Source organism: Chelonia mydas, chromosome 12 (assembly GCF_015237465.2).
Source record: "Chelonia mydas isolate rCheMyd1 chromosome 12, rCheMyd1.pri.v2, whole genome shotgun sequence".
NCBI lineage: Eukaryota > Metazoa > Chordata > Testudines > Cheloniidae > Chelonia > Chelonia mydas.
Window position 1 is genome coordinate 15595724 of NC_051252.2, and position 12774 is coordinate 15608497.

The window sequence follows — 12774 nt, forward strand, 5'->3', positions numbered from 1 at the left end:
TAAGAGGGAAGGTCCTCTCATGGATTGGTAACTGGTTAAAAGACAGGAAACAAAAAGTAGGAATAAATGGTCAGTTTTCAGAATGGAGAGAGGTAAATAGTGGTGTCCCACAGGGGTCTGTACTGGGCCCAGTCCTATTCAATATATTCATAAATGATCTGAAAAAGGGGTGAACACAGAGGTGGCAAAATGTGCAGATTATACAAAACTACTCGAGATAGGTAAGTCCCAGGCAGACTGCAAAGAGCTACAAAAGGATGTCACACAACTGGGTGACTGGGCAACAAAATGGCAGATGAAATTGAATGTTAATAAATGCAAAGCAATGCACATTGGAAAACATAATCCCAACTATACATATAAAATGATGGGGTCTAAATTAGCTGTTATCACTCAAGAAAAATCTTGGAGTCATTGTGGATAATTGTCTGAAAACATCCACTCAATGTGCAGCAGCAGTCAAAAAAGAGAACAGAATGTTAGGAATCATTAAGAAAGTGATAGATAATAAGAGAGAAAATATCATATTGCCTCTATATAAATCCATGGTACACCCACATCTTGAATACCGCGTGCAGATATGGTCGCCCCATCTCAAAAAAGATATATTCGAATTGGAAAAGGTTCAGAAAAGTGCAACAAAAATTATTAGGGGTATGGAACGGCTTCTATATGAGAGGAGATTAATAAGACTGGGACTTTTCAGCTTGGAAAAGAGATGGCTAAGGGGAAATATGATAGAGGTCTATAAAATTATGGCTGGTGTGGAGAAAGTAAATAAGGAAGTGTTATTTACTCCTTATAACACAGGAAATATCTGTTCTGATCATTCCCTCTGGGGCACCTGGCATTGGCCACTGTTGGAAGACAGGATACTGGGTAGATGGACCATTGGTCTGACCCACTATGGCCTTTCTTATATATTAAACCAGAATGTATAGGCCTTCTATCTTTCCCCTTCCCACAAAACGTGCAACCTTACTTTCAGCCACAAACATCAGCTATTGAGGGGGAAGGGGCAGGAAGCCACCATACTTATTCAACATCACTTTAGTTATTACAAAAGAATGGTGAGCACGAATACAAACCATTCCCATTTAAAAACAAAAAACAGAACACCGACAATTCCTTCCCATCATTCCTCACAACACACTTGAACATAATCATCATCAACGGAAAAGCTGCACCATACTCTAGTCATTTACTAACAAACACCAAACAACATTCCTAACAATCCAAACCCATCCATGTTTGAACACCCTCCATGTGGTGGAGTTCAAGTCTGGATGGAGAGAGGAATCATCTGAGTAGTAGATATGGGTGAGGTTACGTGGCAAAGGTATAATCTATAACCACGATTCAAGGGTTGGGCAAAGGCTTAACTAATGATTTCCTGGCTTTTCTCATGCTTGTGTTGCTTGTAAATGCACACTTCAGCAACCTGTCTGTGGCCCCTAGTTTCGCAGGGCAGGGGAGAAAATGTGGAACAGCAGCTGTACTTCAAAAGCCACATGGGTTTCAGATTATTTTGTTCCCCTTCATACATTTTAATACTAGAAAGGAACATATGGCCCATTGTCTGGACATTTTCAAGCCTAAATTTTTGTTTGATTATTTTCATCCAACTACTCCTAGTTACAAGTCCTTGTAATACTGTGAATACTTATTCTCCTTCCTTTATATTTATACCCTCCAATTAGTTGTAGGCAGTTATGTTCCTTCTTAGTCGTTGTATAGCGAAGCTATGCACATCTAGTTCTTTTTCTAATGCTTTTTAATCATGTTTTTGGTTCTTACCTGAATTTTCTCTAATTTGACAAAATGTTGCTGATTTTAAGGTGTCTAGAGAAGCAAACCGTATTGTAGGTACACTCTCATTGCTATTTGGAGAAGTCCTTTCTATTCAGGTTCTTATATCATCATGCTATTTAAATATGTCAAGCAATGTAACTTGCATCACCAACACCTTCCTGACAACATGACATTGTGCGTCTGCATAGGCAATCCAAATATCACCTCACTTTTTAAAAATCATATCACACTGTAAGCACATCTTCAATTTGCTATCCATTTTTATGCTTTGACTGAAATTCACACCAGCGCAGAGAGCCTGCATAAGGCTGTATGCGCTTAACATAAAGCTTATGTTAGACACAGTGCCTTGGTGATGTCAGTTCTTTGTACTGTGATGAATTTCACTTTGTGTGGACTGGACAAATACCCATGTTATATATATTCCTTGGGCACATCTTGGCCACCAAGTCATACCTTCTATTTATGTGGAGAAACCAGTTCACCTGAGTCAAAGACAGCTCAAGACAGCTTGCGATCCTTTCAAAACTCCAACAAACAAATGGAATACATAATCTCCTCATATGCTGGTTGAGTGGAATCTAAAAGTCTCATAATTTATACATTTTAAACAGTCAGGGTTTTCTCTCCCCCCCACCAGTAAATGGATAACAGGAAACAGACAATGCTCCTTAACTTTTCTTTAATCTTCCTCACTAGTGAAGTGAAAAAAATCAAACGATAATTGTCTGGATGATCTCATTATTGTCAACAAAACTGAAACCTTGAAGTCCACATACACTGAAATGCTGATACATTAAACAAAAAAGAGAACTGTGCTTACATGTTGTTCAATAAATAAATAAGAGCTATAGAGAGCTCTGTGATGAATGAGCACCCTGGGAGGGCTTCAGCTTGTCAGAATTATACAGTGACATTAATCACAATATAACAGGATTGCTGCAGGCTTCCAGCACAAAGTCCTCATTATATCTTAAAAACAAAAAGAAACTTCTAACCCCTTGAAAGTGGAATTCTAACTAACAGCCTTTTTCAGCAGAAAACAAAACTCAAAAATAAACTGGCCTTCAACACATGGAGGATCACATAAACAGTGGAAAGTTATCAATCTAGTTATATCGTCCAACCAAGTTATTCATCAGCAGGCCTGACTAGGCCTTGGAACCATTTTCTTCAGCTGCTCAGCAAGATGTGCACTACAAGTCATTTATATTAGTAACTGGAGAGTCTCAAATAGGTTCAGGTCAGTCTGGATATTTACTTATGCCCTCCGACTATGTGAAGTACCAAGGATTAGATCAATATGAGTTAAGGATGCTTAAGTACCTCATGGGATAAGACCCTAGAAGTTCAGCTCCTTGTTCAAACTGTATCCATACTCACCAAACCCGCAAAACTGGGGTAGAAATCTTCTACAGGAGATCTTCTCTATTTGATTCACAGGGAATTCCTGCTTCTGGTCAGTTCAGAAATCTCACAGCGTTCCTTAAAGCCTGAACAACAGCTGCTTGGAAATTTTTAGACTAAACGCTTTTCTGATGAAAAATGGAAAAATTCACTGTTTTTCTTTCCTACTTACTGACCAAATTTGGCCAAATCCCAACATCGCAAAAGGGGCACAGGAATTTAATAATGTAAACAACTACTAAAAGTTCTCTGAATTTTTTTCAAACTTCCAAAAGATGTTAAGGCTTGGATGGAGTTTGGGGCAATAATTGAGTCAGACTTAGTTCTATCCAAACTAGTTCATCTGTAGATTATGTTTACATCAGCATTTTCCCCCCCACAATTCCTACAGATGTAGTTCCACAGAAGGAGGCTATATTGTAGACCATGTCCAGGTGTTACTACCGCCTCCTCTAACCCAACTTCCTCCTGAGCATTCTCTTCACTACAAATTCCATTAATACCACCATCTGTGGAATTATACCTTTTGAGAATTGTGTCTGAAAAAAATTAAAGCTAGATTTTTCATAAGAACTCAGGTCCTGTTGAGGCACCAAAATAGGTAGCTAGATTTTTCAAAAGTTCCGTATGTTGGGTTGCTGAGCTCTACTGAAAGTCTTGTTCCAGTTGTGGGTGCTGAGCATATGAATATCCTGATCCTAGTGTAGACAAAGCTTAAATGCCATTGAGCTTTCTCTTTCCCAGAGAAAGAGATTCCATTTAAGGAGATCAAAGAACTAGCAGTGCACTGCTGTGGAGTGAAATTTTTCTTCCACACCTGCAGATCCTCCTCCTTAGGCTTATTGCCTTCATAACCAAAACAGCCATTTTTAAAAAAAATTGGTCCAGTTGGGGTCTTCCCTTCTTTGATGAAAGGATTCCAAAGGTTCCAAAGCTAGGTCACAGTCCCACCAGCTGATCCGTGTGGGTGCTGGGTTCCATCCACAGGGATCCGCTTGCGTAACTGTCTCAAGTGAGTTACTGTGTGTGCATGTCTAATAAAAATATAGAATACCTTCAATTTTCTTACTTTCAAGTAAATTATTATAAGTTGCGGTTTGAGATCCTTCGAGGAAAAGCACCAAATGAGTGCAAAATATTGATATTACTCAATAATAGGCATATTTTCATTTGAGAGCAAAAGAAAAGAGACAGATTCCAGAGTGCATTACCTACTGATAATTTTAATAGAAGCCACTATATTAGATTTGAGCAGACTGAAGATGGCTCACTGATAGCCCTTTATGGCAATTGATTCAGCTGAGCACATGATATCCAGCAAGAAAAAGAGGCTTCTTTGCAAAGAACAAATTTATTAAACTTGTAGAGAAGGCGGAAAATATTAAGAATAGCAGCTGTTGCTCACATCTCAGAGTATTCTCACAGGTGTGTTTTGGCCACAGTTTTCACACAGAAAATTAAAATAAATAAATAAACAAATCCCAAACTATGTCAACCTTTGGAAATTAGAGATGAGTGAATCCCAGTCTAACTACTCATGCAAAAGGAAAACCCATGAGCTATTAGCACAATTCCTTGCTTTGATTAATAAAGCATAGAAAGAGACAGGAAATGCAGAGAATTCCACCAAGAAAGGACTCAACCACAGAAGTTTAATGATGAGGGTGCACCAGCTACTCTCCCATCTGTAACACAGAGAATGTTTTCAGCAAAATCAGCAGTGATTCAATTCTACAATGAAAGCCAAGTTTCCCCCTCTAGTTCGCTAATACAATGGCTAAACTTTTTCACACATTGGGTGAGTGTTAGCTCTTTGGATTTGCACTTCAGATTGTGTGTTGCAGTCACAGCAACATGTGTTGTTTCATATTTTGTTCCTAACTTTTCTAATTTCTTAGCACTTAACTCTTATCACATATGCTGTAATGATGTTTCCCAGATCCCCATTGAAGTAATGGCTTTGACTGTACATTTGAAACATTATTTGCAAGACATTTTTTCAACAGCTGTTTTATGTTATACTGCTGGAAGAAGCAAGCTCATGAATGGCATTTAATATTAGCGTTTTAATCTCAGAATAGCAAGAGAGAATTACAGTTACTCCTCACCTTTGTGACTAAGCATGGGGATATTAAGCCTAGTTTGCGACAATTCCTGAAGAGGGGAAAAGGGAGCCTCCAAACACGTTTTACATTCAGATCCACCATGTGCGTGTGTGAGCAGATAGGGTGAGCAACCTTCGTGTTTAGTCATGCTGAATTATGTTATGTTAGAAAACAACACCAAAGTCAGTCATTAGTGGAGTGTATCACGTCAACAGTCAACCCAAATTAGATCATTTCATGACACTTCTCCTGGTGGTATTATCTTCCTGGATTTGTCTATGTAAAAGGATAATGCACAGTGTGTGTTGGCGGTAGGGCGGTGGGGAAGATTATCTGACGTTTCAAACAGCACTATGTTAAAGTGCACGAGGGAATATTTAACACACACCAGCAGGGTCCGCAAGAACCAACTAATGGGCAACACGTTAGTGTACTTCAGATATCACACCTCCATAGTGCACATCACCCCACTAGACAAACCCCTAGATGCAGTACTTTGTAAAGGTCTCCAAGGCCCAGATCCTCAAAGCTATTTCCATGGAGGTTAGGTACCTAAAGACTTATGAGGATCTGGTCTAAGACCTTTTTACTATTCTGGAATTTGATACGTACCTGTGAACTGAGGACCTGATTTCCAGAAGTGAACACCCACTGAGATCAATGGAGCAGTGAGGACTCAGCACTTCTGAAAATCAGACCCTTTACGCAAAAAATAAAAAAACAAACAAACAATGGTATAAAATCTTGGGCCAAATGCTGCCCTCAGCTGTAGCACAACTCCTTTGATTTCCATAAGGTGAAAGTGGAGTGCAGAAAGTCACTCAGTGACTATTGACGTCTCTGTACTGTTCTCAGCACACACCACAGACTTCTCTCTATTGCAATTTGGTGTAAGCGGGTGGAATGGTTCAGCAACAAAAGACAGTCTTAGCCAGCACAGTCTGTTGCTCAACAGTTATTCTTGAGGGTTAGAGTATGGTGTTTACAAGAAGAAAATAAGGCAGCTCAGTATACCAAGGAAAGCCCCACAGCTAATGGGTCAACCTTGCCCTACAATTCTGGCAGCCTGACTATCTCAGGGCATGTTTACACTGCAGCTCGGCATGTCATTTCCAGCTCCAGCAGACATACCTGTGCTAGCTGTGATTGAATTAGCATGTTAAAAATAGAAGTGCAGCTGCAGCAGTGGGGGACGCTCGCCACCCTGACTACACGAGTAAGTTTTTGGATGGGATCGTACTCAAGGAAGCTAGCCCATCCTACCACTTGTACTGTGGCAGCTATATTTTCATTTTCAGTGCGCTAGCTCAAATCAGAGCTAGCACAGGAACATCTAACTGAGCTGGGAATTACACCGCCAGTCTACGTGTAGGCATACCTTCAAAGGCAGTCTCGTCCTTGGAGCTCCCAAGCACCCACTCTCAGAGACCTTCCCCAGAACAAGGGGAAAGAGGGGGCAGAGCTGGAGTTAATTCCCCATCAGGGATGTGGTAGTGCCCCGAAGCTCCATTACACGTTTTTTTTAAACATGCCCCTGCCTATGATAGTAGTAGCAGCTACTTTTAAGACAGGATTTTGCCTGCTTGGTTTCTCCCATAACGGGAAGAAGGCCTTGTAAGAAATCTATTTTTCCTAGGAACGCCCATTTAATACTAGCTGTGAGTAAAATAATCCCTCTTGCTCCCCCTCAGCCATATCAAGAGAGCAGCTGTTAACTCTGTTTACTCCGAGGATGCTCTCTTTCAACACTCAGCTCCCCACTCTGTACTGGGAATTCCTCTCTTGTGTGTGTGTGGGTGTTATGGATGGGGTTAAGAAAGGCAGCCCTCTTTTCCCCCCTCTTATTTCTTTTAATTTGCTCTAACACGTTAACTTTACAACCCTCCCCAGAGCAGAAACGAAGCCACTCTTTCCTCTTTCATTCCCTGATGAAGAGGTGAACTGATTAACTGCATAGTGCAGCGTGGCTTCAGTTCAGCTAAAGGTGGGAAGTATTAACATCTCCCAATGCAAGATTAACTTTAATTCATTCAAATTTCTCTTTCCTTCCACAGCTCATGAAAGCAGATGTTCTTACCTAACTTGAGCCAGAAGGAAGCAGTTGTTCCTCCTCCCATTTGCTCCAAGCAAGGAACTGAATCACTTAGCTTCTTCCTGTTAATTGTTACTATCAGGACCATGCCAGCCCTACTGGGGCTAATTTGAGGAGATGCAAGTAAACAATTATTAGTTCTCAGGCAGAGAGGCAATGTGAATATTCTGCCATATGAAATCTCTGCAGCAGAAGCGAATAGCTTTTCTTCTGGCAGGAGCTTAAAGAGGATAGAGGGGAGGAAATATGACTCCAGTAAAACCTCCAGAAGCTGCAGTCAATACGTTTTGAAATTTAGGATATTCATTTATAATAAATATTTTTGTTTAAGCTATTTTACCTGTTTTCTCTGAGTCATTGGTTTGCGTGCATGGACCAAGTTACACATCGCAGCAATAAATGGCATAATAATAATTAATAACAATAATTAATAATAATAAAATTAAAGTTCATGAAAGAATCACTCAATCAATCAGGAAAACTTTATCTGGTAAAGCCAGTAATGTGAAGATTGACTCTGAAATAGAGTGCCCTTTCTTGCAATCCTCACCCAAACAAAATCTCAGTTGAGGTGGACAGGAGCATTGCCTGATAAGCAAAGTCAGACTGTATCCCCAAAATCAGATGATTTGTCTATGCGAAAGTATGGTATTTACTCTCTCTCGCTGCAGAATGGCCACCATGTTTCTTCACTTATCTTTGCTAAATTTCCTTGAAAGAGTTATTTCCAACTTTATCATTTAGCTCAGACTTTTTCCCTTAATGGAACATCCACAGACTAACCGGTGCCATAACCAGTTGGTAATATGTGAATAGAGGACTCTCCTGAATGCGCATCAGTTCCAGCAATTCATGCCAAAAAGGCATTTGATCATGTAGAATGGAATTTTCTTTAGGCAGTGCTGAGATGGATGGGCTTTGACACAAGCTTCACAAAATGGATTAAGACTTTTTGCAATAATCTGCAAGCATGTGTGATCACCAAAAAAACAAAATCCTCCCTCTAAGAAAACAAGAGCCTCTAGGGCAGGACTGTCCCCATTCTCTGTCTCTAAGCTTCTTATATGAGCAGCTATTAATGTGCAATAATAATCATTTACATACAGCTAATACAGAGCATAAAACGCTAATGGAAGGGTTCTAATAATTCTAATCAGCAAGAATGTGCAAGTTTAGTTTAATCCTCTTCCCTCCTTGTCCATATATTTAAGATTCCTGCTCCAGTTCCCTTGCAGTGATCATGCTAAAGTTAAAGTAACCAGGGTCTTGTATATAGATGAAAATGTTGCCCTACAGATGCTATTCTGTTTCATACATAAAATCCTGACACTCCCATCAGTGAAACTATAAAAAGAGAAGCAGTTTTGGAGAGTTTTCTGGATGTGGGATGTATATTTGTAAATTTGAACTCCTGGTCTCTCATGTTACTCTAATTATAATGTAACTGTTGCTTTCAGTATATACAAATATATTTAGAGATGTAGGTAGATAAAATTACTTCTTCCACTTGTAAATTACATCATGCATCCTTATTGCCAGGAATCAAAATGGCCCCAACTAGACGACTTACTGCATTGAATGAGTAGTTAAAAAAAAAGAGTGTTCTGTTATAATTTTAAAATCTATGAAATTCTCCAGCTATATTTCTTACATCTCCTCTGTAAAGCTCCTCAACAAAAATAACGAGCAGCCATTATGGTTTTTGCATATTCATTGTCAGGTTCAGTACAGCCAACCCAATGTTCAAACAGGCACCTTTCAAGCACATCCCACTCATGCACTAGGATGCTTAAATCAGCATCCAGACAGGTTATACAGGTTCTTCTATCACACTCATCACTGTAGTATCTGAGTGCCTTCCAATAGTGCAATAAGCCACATGAAACACATCTGTCACATGTTGTTTGTTCTCTCATCCTTTCCCCAGATCAGAAGCATGTGTGGTGGTGTTTCCATGTCTGCCTAACAGCCAATCAGTGCATCCAAACATGGAATTTGGATGGCCTTTACAAGGCCCATTTTTGAAAACTAGACTAATAGTCTATGGGAAAAGAAGCAATTCAGTTTCTCATATGCAAGTGAACCTTAGGCTGAATAATCGAAGGAACCCATTCTCATCAGGTTAAAAAGTGAAGCTTCACATCCATGCTAAATCGATGTAATCAGACCACATATTTTCTTGGATCAAAATGCTTCTTAATGGCCGAGACAGAATTACAGAGGCAAAATAAAATACAAATAAAAAACCTGCACTAGCCTGCAGTATAATTCCTAATCCTATGGTTCCCTTTAATAGTTTTAGTCCTTCTTTGCAATGAATTGGCAGATCAGCTACATACACAGTTTCCCTCCGTGTTGCAGCAGAGGAGCTGACGCATGTGGCTTTCCCTCTGTCCATTCAGTTTCTCTCCGTTCTCAGGCTGGTTTGTCCTTTTGGCCTTGTTTCCCCTCCCTTTTTGCATATTTTTTTCTGCTTTATTTTCTTCGTTTTCTTACTCCCTCATTCTCGCAGCCTCTGGTAAGAGGGAGGGGTGAATGCCCCCTCCGTGACTCCAGAAGGATGGGCTGCATGTGCACTCGTGGCGAAGCTGAGTACTACAGAAGAGCATCCTGAGCCATTGGGCTACTGGCTGAGCCCACACTCCTGCTCCTGTGTCTGGCGGCACTAGAGGCTATTGCCAGAGAAGACAGGTGCCGCCTTTCAAGGAGCTACATGACACTTTACCTGCAGCTGTCAGTGAATGTTTGAAGGGGAAGACAGGGTGGATCTACTGGGAGATGGCTCCCTGTTCCCATCATTCCTCTCTGCTTCCTGTTCCTGGGGTGGGGTCCAGCAGAGGGGCAGCACAAGAACAGGTAGCCGGCTGCCTGCTCAACGCTGTCCCCCAGTAGCCAAAAGGCAGAACTGCAGGCAAATGCCTACAACTCAGCCAAGTGTGTAAGATTCAGACTGAGGTGTGGCGATGCACGACAACGCCGCCAAATGCATGCGTGTCAAATGAGGGCCATGCCATCTGGCAGCCCTGTAGGACCCCAATCGACTCTGGGGCCTCTGAGTACTATAATACAAACAGAAATAAAAACAGAACTTTGTTCAGAGTTAGGAGAAATGGTCTCTTTGCATACTCTACCCCTTCAGATTAAAGATGACAACACTTCTTTCACTCATCCAAAAAGTCCTGCAACAAAAACAGGGCAGATGACACTTTGTATTCCTGGTATTTCTAAGGCAAGCAGAAAATAGTCTGAGGTGGTGAAGGCAGGACTTTTCAGGCCTTAAACATAAAGAAACAAACAAACAAAAAAGGACACCACCTTCCCCCGCCATTTGTTCCTTTGCAGGTCCCCCTTAAACAGATTGATTCTCCCTTCCCCCTACAAAAAGAAAATATGCTGTTTAAACAAACACCAGATGTTGCCTAAGCTTACTGTATGTTAAGTGCATACTAAAAACATATGTTGTTTTCCTCTACCTTAGCCATATGCCCCCCCTACCCCATCCCTCACAATCACACACTTTGGTTCCAGTTTTTGTGTAATTTTAGATGTTCTGGTAACTGTGTGTGTGTGTGTACACGCGAGCTCTTCTCATTTTGTATATTTTTGGAAAATCCAAGAATGTTGATTGAATAATTCTAGAAAGTAAACAATGCAAATGTAAAGGTCTGGGAAACATACAGAAAAACAGAAATCACCCATTTTAAAAAACAAAACAAAAAGAAAACCACCCTGTAATTGTAACAAGTGTAGGCCACATCTCTAAATATGGATTATTACATAATTGTTGGTTGTAGACCTGTTGGTACCTAGTTTAAAATGAAATTTTAGTTGTCTGCTTGTTGTTGCAATTTATGTTACACAAATGTCTATTTTTGATTTATGGTAACTTGGTCCAATTGTCCTAAATTACAACAATTCTGGTCTCAATTTTATTTTAAAATATACTGAACTATACACTGCTGCTTCTGGATTCTAAACTGGATGTTCATTCCTGGTTGACACAAGCCGTGTGTTGTCATATGTTACTTACCTGTGTCAGAAGTATTAGAGCTAGCATATGGAACTCAGCAAATACCAGTTTTTAAGGACTGGCATGGAGGACTCCTGCTGCTATGTGTACACATGGACGAATAACCAATGATCAAGGGGCAGAAGTTCACAGATCTGGGCAACCTTTTGTGTCTAACTCCAAAACTTACCCTACACTGATATTCCCACCTACTACATTGACTTTGGTAGGGTTACATGAGGTATAAAGCAGAACAGAAAAATGTGGCCTTGTCTAGTTAAATAATGTCACTTGTTGTGCAGTTAATGGGACTGTGCTAACTTGAAAGTCATTTGTAAAAATCATTCTCCCCCCACCACCCCCCTTAGTTATGAAACCGCTACGTGAATATTTTTCCCCAGGTCAGCTTTGTAATTCTACTTGTTTTCAGAGACTAAGTCCGGGCAGACTGAGAGGGCAGACTCCTGGCACCGGCATGATGACATCAACAGGCTCATGTATTGCTCTGGGTGCCCTCCCTCTAGTTATTCTATAGGAAAAGTGTAAGGAGAACACCGGCTCCAATCTACGTGCTAGAGATGTGAGGTGAGTAAAGGAATTACACTGTCCTATCATCATCACACTGTTAATAGCGACAACACCCTTCACTGCACACACACACACACACACACACACAAAATATGGAAATAATTTGTATTCTTTGGATAGCTGTCCGTATTTAACACCAGGCTTTACTGAGCCATATCCATGTTCTGAATGAGTCACCATGATGTAGCTATGCAGCACGTATAGATGTATACCATGTAATTTTTATACACTGAGCGTTAACAAAAGCTAGACAAAATAAACACAGGTTTACACTCTCTGTATGTCAGATGAAATGCTAACAGAAATTATTAACCATCCATTTTGGAAAGGAAGGCAGACCAAACCCCAACACCTCAGCAAGGACTAGCCACACACAAGTGTATAGCAAGCAGTGCAGTCTTAACAAAAAACAAGGCCCTGTGTACTATGGGGAACTTTCAACCCAGACAATGGGAATCAAGCATGTGATTAAGTGCTTTGCTGAATCAGGGCCTATCTGGCGTACATAAGGCCTTGACAATCACATCACCATATTTGCTATATGTCTTTTATGAATAGTCTACAGCAGTGGCTCTCAACCTTTCCAGACTACTGTACTCTTCTCAGGAGTCTGATTTGTCTCACGTACCCCAAGTTTCACCTAACTTAAAAATGACTTGCTTACAAAATCAGACATAAAAATACAAAAGTGTCACAGCAGACTGTTATTGAAGAATTGCTGACTTTCTCATTTTTACCATAGAATTATAAAATAAATCAAT